We start from the raw sequence: 12,387 nt of genomic DNA, 5'->3' as shown, positions 1-12,387 counted from the left end.
GGGTGGATGCCGTTTTTTACCTGAATGATATATTTAAAGATTCATTTATAGTTTTAGATTTAATTAACTTATGAGAGAGAGGAGGGGAGGGCAAGATGACCAGAGTATCACTCGTGTATGTAAGCTGCCCAGACCTCATGCCCCAAAGTTAAATGTTTTCTTTTGGATCACTACACTAATAATTTATGAACATGAATTGTTAGCAATTTTCATTTTATTTATTTTTCTATGTCAATTTTATTTTTATTTATTTTAAATTAAAAACATTATTTATTGGGTAGAGACAGCCCAAAGTCGAGAGTGTAGGGGGAGATAGGGAGAAAGACACCTGTAGCACTGCTTCACTAAAAGCTGACCCCCGAAGGTTGGGCTCGGGGCTGAATCCCACGCCCTTGTGCTTTGTAACTTGAGCAATCAACCAGGTTTGTCACTGCACAGTCCCCTATTTATTTATTTTACTAGAACATGATTCAGCTTTGGTTTACGATGGTGCTAGGGATTCAACCTGGGAAGTCAAAGACTCAGGTATTGAAGTCTTTTTGCATAACCATTATGCTATTTCCTTAGCCCAGTTTTTAAAAATTGATTAAAAATTTTAATTAGCTTTTGGACTGAGGAGTGTGTACTTCACAGCCTTTGGATCATATTAAGACCCTAAAAAGAAAAGTGTTGATGGAAGACTGGCCCAAGTCATTCTTGTAGGCTAGTGGTACTTAAATCTTTAAAAAAATTTTTTTCATATTTATTTATTTTCCCTTTTGTTGCCCTTGTTGTTTTGTTGTTGTTATTGATATCGTCGTTAGATAGGACAGAGAGAATTGGAGAGAGGAGGAGAGGACAGAGAGGGGAGAGAAAGACACCTGCAAACCTGCTTCACTTCCTCTGAAGTGACTTCCCTGAAAATAGGGAGGCAAGGGCTCAAACCAGGATCCTTACACTGGTCCTTGTGCTTCGCCCCACGTGTGCTTAACCCGCTGTGCTACTGCCCAACTCTCAGTACTTAATCTTGTCTGCACATTAGAATCATCTGGGGAGTGTTTAAAACCCTTTATGCCAAGTCCCCACCCCAGACCAATTAGTCAGAAAGCATAGTTGTTTAAAAAGCAACCCAGATGATTCTAATATTCAGTCTGGGTTATGATTCATTGACCTAGGCACTGTTTAGAATGTACAAAATCTATAAACCTGGGTGGCCTAGATCTTTCCTATGTGGGAGGAAACCTGTTAAAGTGCTTCTTGAAGGATAACTGATAAGAATGGAAGCTTCATTGCTTAAGACATTTTAGAAAGTACTTTAAAAAAATATATTTATTTATTGCCTTTTGTTGCCCTTGTTATTGATGCTGTTGTTGTTGGATAGGAAACAGAAATGGAGAGAGGGGGAGAGAAAGATAGACAACTGCAGACCTGCTTCACTACTTGTGAAGCGACTCCCTTGCAGATGGGGAGCTGGTGCTCCAACCGGGATCCTTATGCTGGTCCTTGCGCTTTGTGCCACCTGTGCTTAACCTGCTGTGCTACCGCCCGACTCCCTAGAAAGCACTTTAAAATTTTTTATTTGTTTCTGAAAGAGAAAGAGGAGAAAGAACCAGACATCACTCTGGTACATGTGCTGCCAGGGATCAAACTCAAGACCTCGTGCTTGAGAGTCCAACATTTTATCCACTGCACTACCTCCCAGACCCCGAAATGACTTTTTTTTGAAAAGACAGTTTCAGAATATCAAAAGTAATCTTTATGAGTCTGAAATCCCAGACTTCTTGGCTTATCAAATCTTTCATGTAGATTGGTGGATCTAGTGTGATTTGAAGTCAAATGTGATTTATTGATTTTCTTTACCAGAACACTACTTAGCTCTGACTTATGGTGGTGCTGGGGATTGAACTTGGGACTTTGGAGCCTCAGACATGAACATCTTTTTGCATAATCATTATGCTCTGCCTCCCTCGCCCTCAAATGTTTTTTTTTGTTGTTGTTTTTAACTTTTATTTATTTATTTTGCTTCCAGGGTTATTGCTGGGGCTAGGTGTCTGCACTGTGAATCCACTGCTCCTGAAGGCTATTTTTTTCCCCTTTCGTTGCCCCTGTTGTTTTATCGTTGTTGTGGTTATTATTATTGATGTTATTGTCATTGTTGTTGGATAGGACAGAGAGAAATGGAGAGAGGAGGGGAAGACAGAGGGGGAGAGAAAGATAGACACCTACAGACCTGCTTCACCGCCTGTGAAGCGACTCCCCTGCAGGTGGGGAGCCAGGGCTCGAACTGGGATCCTTACACCAGTTCTTTTTTTTTTTTTTTTTTTATTTCTTCATTTTAAAAAAAAAATTTTTTTTTTTATTAAAGAAAGGATTAATTAACAAAACCATAGGGTAGGAGGGGTACAACTCCACACAATTCCCACCGCCCAATCTCCATATCCCACCCCCTCCCCCGATAGCTTTCCCATTCTCTATCCCTCTGGGAGCATGGACCCAGGGTCATTGAGGGTTGCAGAAGGTAGAAGGTCTGGCTTCTGTAATTGCTTCCTCGCTGAACATGGGCGTTGATTGTTCGGTCCATACTCCCAGTCTGCCTCTCTCTTTCCCTAGTAGGATGGGTCTCTGGGGAAGCTGAGCTCCAGGACACATTGGTGGTGTCTTCAATCCAGGGAAGTCTGGCCGGCATCCTGATGACACCTGGAACCTGGTGACTGAAAAGAGAGTTAACATACAAAGCCAAACAAATTGTTGAGCAATCATGGACCCAAAGCTTGGAAAAGTGGAGAGGAAGTATTAGGGAGGTACTCACTGCAAACTCTAGTATACTTCTGCTTTCTTACTTTGGTGCCATACTCCAAACTCAGTCAATTTCTGCTTTGCGTTTCTACTTCTTCTTTTTTTTTTTTTACATGCATAACATTCCCCAGATTCCCATTTAGCAATACAACCCCACTATTTCATTCATCATTTTTCATGGACCTGTATTCTCCCCACCCACCCACCCACCCCAGAGTCTTTTACTTTGGTGTAATACTCCAATTCCATTTCAGGTTCGACTTGTGTTTTCTTTTCTAATCTTGTTTTTCAACTTCGGCCTGAGAGTGAGATCATCCCATATTCATCCTTCTGTTTCTGACTTATTTCACTCAACATGATTTTTTCAAGGTCCATCCAAGATCGGCTGAAAACGGTAAAGTCACCATTTTTTACAGCTGAGTAGTATTCCATTGTGTATATATACCACAACTTGCTCAGCCACTCATCTGTTGTTGGACACCTGGGTTGTTTCCAGGTTTTGGCTATTACAAATTGTGCTGCCAAGAACATATGTGTACACAGATCTTTTTGGATGGATGTGTTGGGTTCCTTAGGATATATCCCCAGGAGGGGAATTGCAGGGTCATAGGGTAGGTCCATTTCTAGCCTTCTGAGAGTTCTCCAGACTGTTCTCCACAGAGGTTGGACCAATTGACATTCCCACCAGCAGTGCAGGAGGGTTCCTTTGACCCCACACCCTCTCCAGCATTTGCTGCTGTTACCTTTTCTGATGTGTGACATTCTCACAGGGGTGAAGTGATATCTCATTGTTGTCTTGATTTGCATTTCTCTGATAATCAGAGACTTGGAGCATTTTTTCATGTGTTTCTCGGCCTTTTGGATCTCTTCTGTGGTGAATATTCTGTCCAATTCCTCCCCCCATTTTTGGATGGGGTTATTTGTTGTCTTGTTGTTGAGTCTGGTAAGCTCTTTATATATGTTGGTTATTAAACTCTTATCTGATGTATGGCATGTAAAGATCTTCTCCCATTCTGTGAGGGGTCTCTTGATTTGGGTAGTGGTTTCTTTTGTTGTGAAGAAGCTTTTTAATTTGATGTAGTCCCATAGGTTTATACTTGCCTTAGTCTTCCTTGTAATTGGATTTGTTTCATTGAAAATGTCTTTAAAATTTATGTGGAAAAAAGTTCTGCCAATATTTTCCTCTAAGTATCTGATAGTTTCTGGTCTAACATCCAAGTCCTTGATCCACTTGGAATTTACTTTTGTATTTGGTGAAATACAGTGATTCAGCTTCATTCTTCTGCATGTTTCAACCCATTGTTTCCAACACCATTTGTTGAAGAGACTCTGCTTCCCCCATATAATAGTCTGGGCCCCTTTGTCAAAGATTAGATGTCCATAGGTGTGGGGCCTCATTTCTGGGCTCTCAATTCTATTCCACTGGTCAGTGTGTCTGTTCATGTTCCAGTACCAAGCAGTTTTGATGACAATGGCCCTATAATATAGTTTGAGATCTGGCAGTGTGATGCCTCCGGTTCTGTTCTTTTTTCTCAAGATTGTTTTGGCAATTCTAGGTCTTTTCTGGTTCCAGATAAACATTTGTAGCATTTGTTCTATTCTCCTAAAAAATGTGCTTGGGATCTTGATGGGGATAGCATTAAATTTGTAGATGGCTCTGGGTAATATATTCATTTTGATGATGTTAATTCTTCCAATCCATGAGCATGGAATATCTTTCCACTTCTTTGTGTCTTTTTCAATTTCTTTGAGTAGCGACTCATAATTTTCAGTGTACAAGTCTTTCACTTCTTTGGTTAGGTTTATTCCTAGATATTTTATTGTTTTTGTTGCTATAGAAAAAGGAACTGATTTCTGGATTTCAATTTCTTCTAACTTAGTGTTTGCATAGAGGAATGCCACTGACTTTTGAATGTTAATTTTATAGCCTGATACATTACTGTATTGCCTGATGATTTCCAAAAGCTTCTTGCTAGATTCCTTAGGTTTTTCCATGTATACTATCATGTCATCTGCAAATAAGGAGAGTTTGACTTCTTCTCTTCCAATCTGTATGCCTTTAATTCCTTGCTCCTGCCTGATTGCTATGGCAAGAACTTCCAACACTATGTTGAATAGTAATGGTGATAGTGGGAAGTCCTGTCTAGTACCTGATCTGAGGGGAAATGCTTCCAGTTTTTCACCATTGAGTATGATGTTGGCTGTAGGTTTGCTATATATAGACTCCACTATCTTCAGGAATTTTCCATCTATTCCTATTTTTTGTAGTGTTTTGATCATAAAGGGATGTTGTATTTTGTCAAAGGCTTTCTCTGCATCTATTGATATGACCATGTGGTTTTTGGTCTTGCTTTTGTTGATGTGGTGGATCACATTGATTTACGTATATTAAACCAACCTTGCATGCCTGGGATAAACCCCACTTGGTCATGATGAACAATTTTTTTGATATACTGCTGTATCCGGTTGGCTAGAATTTTGTTCAATATTTTTGCATCTATGTTCATCAGAGATATTGGTCTGTAGTTTTTTTTTTTGGTTGTGTCCCTGTCTGCTTTTGGTATCAGGGTGATGTTGGCTTCATAGAAGCTGGCAGGGAGTATTCCAGTGTCTTCAATCTTCTGGAAGACTTTTAAAAGTAGAGGTATTAGTTCTTCTTTGAAAGTTTTGTAGAATTCATTTGTAAAACCATCTGGTCCAGGACTTTTATTTTTGGGAAAATTTTTGATAACTGTTTCAATTTCATTAGTTGTGATGGGCCTGTTCATGTTATCCACTTCCTCTTTACTTAGTTTTGGAAGTTGGTAGGTATCTAGGAAATGGTCCATTTCTTCCAGGTTCTCTAGCTTGGTGGCATATAGTTGTTCATAGAAGCCTCGCATGATATGTTGAATTTCTGCAGTGTCTGTTGTGATATCTCCTCTTTCATTTACTATCCGATTTATTTGGGTCTTCTCCCTTTTTTGTTTTGTGAGTCTGGCTAAAGGTTTGTCGATTTTGTTTATTCTTTCGAAGAACCAACATTTACTTTCATTGATCTTTTGTATGGTTTTCCTATTCTCAATGTTATTTATTTCTGCCCTAACTTTAGTAATTTCTGTCCTTCTGGTTGCTTTAGGGTTCCTTTGTTGTTCTTCTTCTAGGTCTTTAAGATGTGCAATCAGGCTGTTTATTTGTGCCTTTTCTTGTTTCCTAATGTGTGCTTGTATAGCTATGAACTTCCCTCTTAGGACTGCTTTAGCTGTGTCCCAAATATTTTGATAGCTTGTGTCTTCATTTTCATTGAACTCTCGAAACATTTTGATTTCTTCCTTGATTTCCTCTTTGACCCAGAAGTTGTTAAGAAGTGTACTGTTGAGCTTCCACATTTTGGGACTGTTACTAATCTTTTGTTGATTGTTAAGTGTTAGTTTAATTACACTGTGGTCTGAGAAGATGCTTGGGATGATTTCAGTGCTCTTGAATAGGCTGATGCTGTCTTTGTGGCCTAACATATGGTCTATCCTTGAGAATGATCCATGTGGATTTGAGTAAAATGTGTATTCCAGTTTCTTGGGATGAATGACTCTGAAAATGTCCAATAGTTCTAGTTTATCTATCTCTTCATTTAGCTCCCTTATGTCTTTATTGATTTTCTGCCTGGATGATCTGTCAAGTTGAGAGAGTGGGGTGTTGAAGTCCCCTACTATGATTGTGTTACTGTTAATATATTGCTGTAGCTCTTTCAGTAGAAGTTTGATGTATTTAGATGGCTTCTCATTGGGTGCATAGATATTAATAATTGTTAAGTCCTCTTGATTGACTGATCCTCTGAGCATTAAGTAGTGTCCATTCCTATCTTTTTTAATCTTATCTATTTTAAAGTCTATCATGTCAGATATGAGAATAGCTGTTCCTGCCCTTTTTTGTGGGCCATTGGCTTGAATGATAGTTTTCCATCCTTTCACTTTAAGTCTGTGTTTGTCTTATTGCGTTAGGTGAGTTTCCTGTAGACAACATATTGTTGGGTTGTGTTTTCTGATCCATCTTCCTACTCTGTGTCTTTTAATAGGTGAATTCAGGCCATTCACATTTATTGATATCAAAGATTGAAGATATTTTAACGCCATTCGTGTAGAGTTTTAGAGTGTTTTGATATATGTTCTATTTGTGGTGGTCTGGTTGTTTATAGGAAACCTTTCAGAACTTCTTTCAAGGCAGGCTTGGTGATGGTTGCTTCCTTCAACTGTTGCTTGTTTTGATGCTTCCATCTAGTCTGAATGACAGTCTAGCAGGATATAGTATTCTTGGCTGAAAGCCTTTCTCATTGAGCACTCGATAGATATCTTGCCATTCTCTTCTGGCCTGTAGTGTTTGTATGGAGAAGTCTGCTGCTAATCTTATGGGTTTTCCTTTGTAGGTGACTCTTTGTTTTTCTCTTGCAGCCTTGAGGATCCTTTCTTTATCCTTATTCCTTTCCAATCTAAGTATGACATGTCTTGGTGTCTTTAGGTCTGTGTTAATTCTGTTTGGGACCCTCTGGGCTTCTTGAATCTTTATGTCTTTGGTGTTGTCTAGACTAGAGAAATTTTCAGCTATTATGGCCTGGAGAACGCTTTCTTCCTCCCCTTCTCTTTCTTCCTCTGGTAAGCCAATAATGCGTATATTGTTTCTTTTGAAGTCATCCCATAGGACTCTGTTATTGTTTTCAGCATCTCTTAATCTCTTTTTGAGATCTCTTACTTCTTTTTTAGTTGTCTCTAATTCATCCTCAATCTTGCTAATTCTGTCTTTAGCCTCATTGATTCTATTCTCTCTGCCCTCTACTGCTTTCTGGAGTTCATCTATTTTGTTGCCCTGCTCTGATACTGTTTTAGCTTGTTCAGCTAGTTGCCTTCTTAGCTCAGCAATTTCAGCCTTCAGCTCTCTAATAACCATGAGATTATTAGAATTTTCTTCCATATTCTCATTTGTTGTTCCTGCAGTTCTGATTACAATTTTTTCAAATTCTTTACTCCTGTTATTATTTCCTTAGCTAATGTTTGGATGTTGAACTCGTTGTTTTGTGCTTCGCCCTCTGGAGGACTTTTAGCTGGACTCTTGTCCTGGTTCGAGTCTCCATTATTTTTTCTTGTTGTTTTAACCATTTTATATAAGTTAACAGTTTTTTCAATCCCTGAGTTGGAGTTAAGTGGTGTAAAAGCCTTTTTTTTTTTTTCCCTTGTAGGCTATGGTAGCCTGAGGGCTTTTAAACTATCAATAGGCTTCTTGGCTTAATCAATGACTCCTGACCAAGAGATAAAGCAGGGTGTGGCAGAGATAATCCAGTGGTTATGCAAAGAGACTTTCACAGCCCTTCAGCTATGCCACCGAGGTATAGGTCTTCTCCTGAGTTTCCCGGTTAGATCTCTGTACCCTGGTGTACCCTGGTGTCCCTCCCTGTTGCTGCTCCAGATTCTGAGAGTAGTAGCAATGGAGACTCAGAGTTGTACTTGGTGAGTCTCTGGGGAGTCCTTTCCTCCCTTCAGCTGTCCCCTTGTTGGTGGAGCAGACTGGAGGTGGTGTCTCCACTGACAAACTGTCGAACTGTTAGCAGTCACTTAATCTCTCCTTAGGCCCCTCTCTCCTCTCTGTCACCAGCCACGCGTGTTTGTACTCACGGGTGATTTACTGGGTTTCTGTGGTCATTCTAGTCCTGTCTTGTTTCGGTCCAGGTGGTCTCCTTTGGTATTCCTAGTTGATCCAGGAGAGGAGAGGAGAGGAGAGAAAGCGATCTGCTGCTCGTAGCTCCGCCTCCCAGTGCTTCTCATTTCTACACCAGTTCTTGTGTTTTGCACCACGTGTGCTTAACCTGCTGAGCTACCGTTTGACCCCCCTCAAATGTGGTTGTTTTTTCTTTTTCAGCTTCAGTAATCGTGTGGAACTGTTGACACTGTTACCATGATTCTTCAAATACTTGTCATTCACATACCTGCAGATTGAAATTTCAGTGGAAGAGTTAAAGGCTTGAGAAGATGAGGAGTGGGTACCAAATCAGAATCCCGAGTCAAGCTTCATCTGCATTTAGTAATGCTTTATAAGGGTGAGGAAAGCCTCAAGGATAAAACTGTTCCATTTAGCACTAGTGAACCAGCACACCAAACACACACACACACACACACACACACACACACACACACACACACACACACACACACACACAACCTGTTCCATTTAGCACTAGTGAACCAGCCCATCTCTCTCTTTCTCTCCCTTTCTCTCTCTCTCTCTCTCTCTCTCTCACACACACACACCTTGCAGAGCAGATTTTAAAATGCACCACACATCTATTCTTTCTCTTCTTACATGCTTTGTTCATTCCTTTCCAACCCATAAAGTTCATGCTTTATCTGAGGTCCTGCTGAGCTTTCTTTCAGATTGGTTTTCCAGCCATGTTGAATATATTTGAAAAGAAAGAAAGAAGGGGGGGGGAGCCACAATGAGAGATCATGGCAGGGTCACTCTCGGAGCTAGTGGAATTAATATCCAAAACTAAATCTAACCCTTGCTGGCTCTACTTGTGGATTTGCTGGCATTTATCCTCAAATTATAATGTGTATGCTTAACCAGGTGTGCCACCATCAGGCCCCTATCTTCAAATTATAGATTATATTTTTATAGTGAATATTTTTGTATGAAAATAGACTGGGGTAATGAATAAAAAGATCTATACTGTAGGTATTAAAAAATCTGTTAGAAAATGAGTTTTCTCAGTTTTTAAAAAAATTATTTGTTTTAATTAGAGAGACACTCCTCAGCTCTGGTATAACTGGGGATAGTGCTGGGGATTGAACCTGGGACCTGAGAGCATCAAGCATGGGAATCTGTTTGCAGATATATGATGCTATCTCCCCAGTCTGAATTTTCTCAATTTTAAGGATTGAGATTCTTTAGAGACTTTTAATGTGTAAGAAAGCTTAATCAAGCATAAACTTTTGCCCATCAGAAGTTTTATTTATTAAATATTTATTTACTAAAAATATTGATTTGCCTCTGGGCTGAATTTTTCATACTGAGTTTTGTTCTTTTTTTTATTGGGGGGATTAATGGCTTACAGTCAATAAAATACAGTTAACAACAAATAAAATACAGTAGTTTGTAAATGTATAACATTTCTCAGTTCTCCACATAACATCGTGTTTCCACCTCTAGGTCCTCTGACATTATGTTCTGGGACCTGAACCCCCACCACCACCCTAAAGTCCTTACCTTTGGTGCAATACACCAAACCCAGTCCAAGTTCGGCTTTGTAAACACATATTAATATTTTATTATTTATTATTTTTTAATTCCTTTATTGGGGGATTAATGGTTTACAGTTGATAGTAAAATACAATAGTCTGTACATGCGTAACATTTCCCAGTTTTCCACATGACAATTAAAGCCCTTCTAGGTCCTCCTCTGCCATCATGTTTCATGACCTGAATCCTCCCCTCCCACCCCACAGTCTTTTACTTTGGTGCAATACACCAACTCCAGTCCAGGTCTGCCTAGTGTTTTCCTTTTCTGTTCTTATTTTTCAACTTCTGTCTGTGAGTGAGATCATTAAATACTCTTAAATTTTTTTTTTATTATCTTTATTTTATTTACTGGGTAGAGACAGCCAGAAATCAAGAGGGGAGGGGGTGATAGAGAGGGAGAGAAGGAGAGACACCTGCAACACTACTTTATCACTTGCAAAGCATTCCCCCTGCAGGTGGGGACTGGGGGCTCCAACCTGGGTCCCTTTGTGTACTGTAACATGTGAGCTCAACCAGGGGTGCCACCACTTGGCCCCAATATTCTTCCTTCTCTTTCTGGCTGATCTCACTTAACATGATTTGTTCAAGCTCCATCCAATATGAGGTGAAGAAGGTGACTTCATAATTTTTAATAGTTGAGTAGTATTCTATTGTGTATATATACCACAACTTTCTCAGCCACTCATCTGTGTCGGACACCTGGGTTGCTTCCAGGTTTTAGCTATTACAAATTGTGCCGCTATGAACATAGGTATACACAAATCCTTTTAAATGGTTTTGTTTGATTGATTGGGATATATCCCTAGGAGGGGAATTGCAGGGTCATAGGGTAGGTCCACTTCTAGTCTTCTGAGAGTTCTCTAGAATTCTCTCCATAGGGGTTGGACCAGTTTACACCCCCACCAGCAGTGCAGGAGGGTTCCTTTGTTCCCACAACCTCTCCAGCATTTGTTGCTGCTATATTTTCTGATGCATGACATTCTTGCAGGAGTAAAGTGGTATCTCATTGTTGTCTTTATTTGCATTTCCTTGACCATCAATGACTTGGAGCATCTCCTCATATGTTTGTTGGCATTGTGGATCTCTTCTTTGGTGAACATTCTGTTCATGTCCTCTTCCCATTTTTGGATGGGATCATTTGCTTTTTTGTTGCTGAGTTTGGTGAACTCTTTATATACTTTGGTTATTAGCCTCTTGTCTGATGTATGGCATGTAAAGATCTTCTCCCATTCTGTAAGTGATCTTTTTTTGTTTGGGTAGTAATTTCTTTCCTTTTTTTTAAACATTTTTATTTATTTATTATTGGATAGAGACAGAGAGCAATTGAGAGGGGAGGAGGGAGAGATAGGGAGAGAGACAGAGACACCTGCAGCCATGCTTCATCACTCGTGAAGCTTTCCCCCCTGCAGGTGGGGGAGCAGAGGCTTGAACCTGGGTCCTTGTGCATGGTAATGTGAGTGTTTAACCAGGTGCACCATCATCTGCTCCCCGGTAGTGATTTCTTCTGCTGTGCATTTTAATTTGATATAGTCCCGTTGGTTTATTTTTGTTTTGGTCTTCTTTGTAATTGGGTTTGTATCAGATGAAGATGCCTTTAAAATTTAGATGGAAAAGAGTTCTGCCAATATTTTCCTCTAAGTATTCGATAGTTTCTGGTCTAATCCAAGTCCTCGATTCATTTGGAATTTACTCTTGTGTTTGGTGAAATATTAGTGGTTCAGTTTCATTCTTCTGCATCTTTCAACCCAATTTTTCCAGAACCATTTGTTGAAGAGACTCTCTTTTCCCTATTTGGGCACCTTTGTCAAAGATTAGATGTTCATAGGTGTGGGGCAGAGTTTTGTTATTTTCATCTAAATATAACTTTTTTTTTGCCTCCAGGCTTATTGCTGGGGCTTAGTGCCTGAACTGTGAATCTACTGCTCCTAGCAGCCATTTTCCCCATTTTTATTGGGTAGGACAGAAAGAAATTGAGACGAGTGGGGAAGACAGAGAGGAAGAAAGATAGACACCTGCAGACCTGCTTCACCACTTGTGAAGTGACCCTCCTGCAGTTGAGGAGCCGGGGGCTCAAAAAGGGATCCTTGCCTGGGTTCTTGTGCTTTGTACTATGTGCACTTAACATGGTGTGCCACCGCACACCCCCTTAACTATAACTTCTCATAGGCAGTTAAGTGTAATGACAAATAGGAAAATTACTCAAAATAAGTGCAGTTGTAAAATATTTCAAAGTGAGAGAGCAACATTCTTTAATAAATTGTGGAGTAATATTGACAAGGGGAGATTGGGAATTACTGCTTTAGAGTAGGGTGAAAACTGAGACTGGTTACAAATCTCAGCCAAAGTGGTAGG

General features: G+C 39.8%; 1 protein-coding gene across 1 annotated transcript in view; it reads right to left on the bottom strand.

The window, feature by feature from the left end:
- The window catches only part of LOC103109256 (gametocyte-specific factor 1-like), a 28,033-nt gene that overhangs the window by 1,397 nt on the left and 14,249 nt on the right, over positions 1 to 12,387 (bottom strand). The gene's annotated exons all lie outside the window — the stretch shown is intronic.

This window comes from Erinaceus europaeus, chromosome 7, assembly GCF_950295315.1.
Source record: "Erinaceus europaeus chromosome 7, mEriEur2.1, whole genome shotgun sequence".
NCBI lineage: Eukaryota > Metazoa > Chordata > Mammalia > Eulipotyphla > Erinaceidae > Erinaceus > Erinaceus europaeus.
The sequence above is the reverse complement of the archived record's forward strand: the minus strand, read 5'-3'. Positions and strand labels throughout refer to the sequence as shown.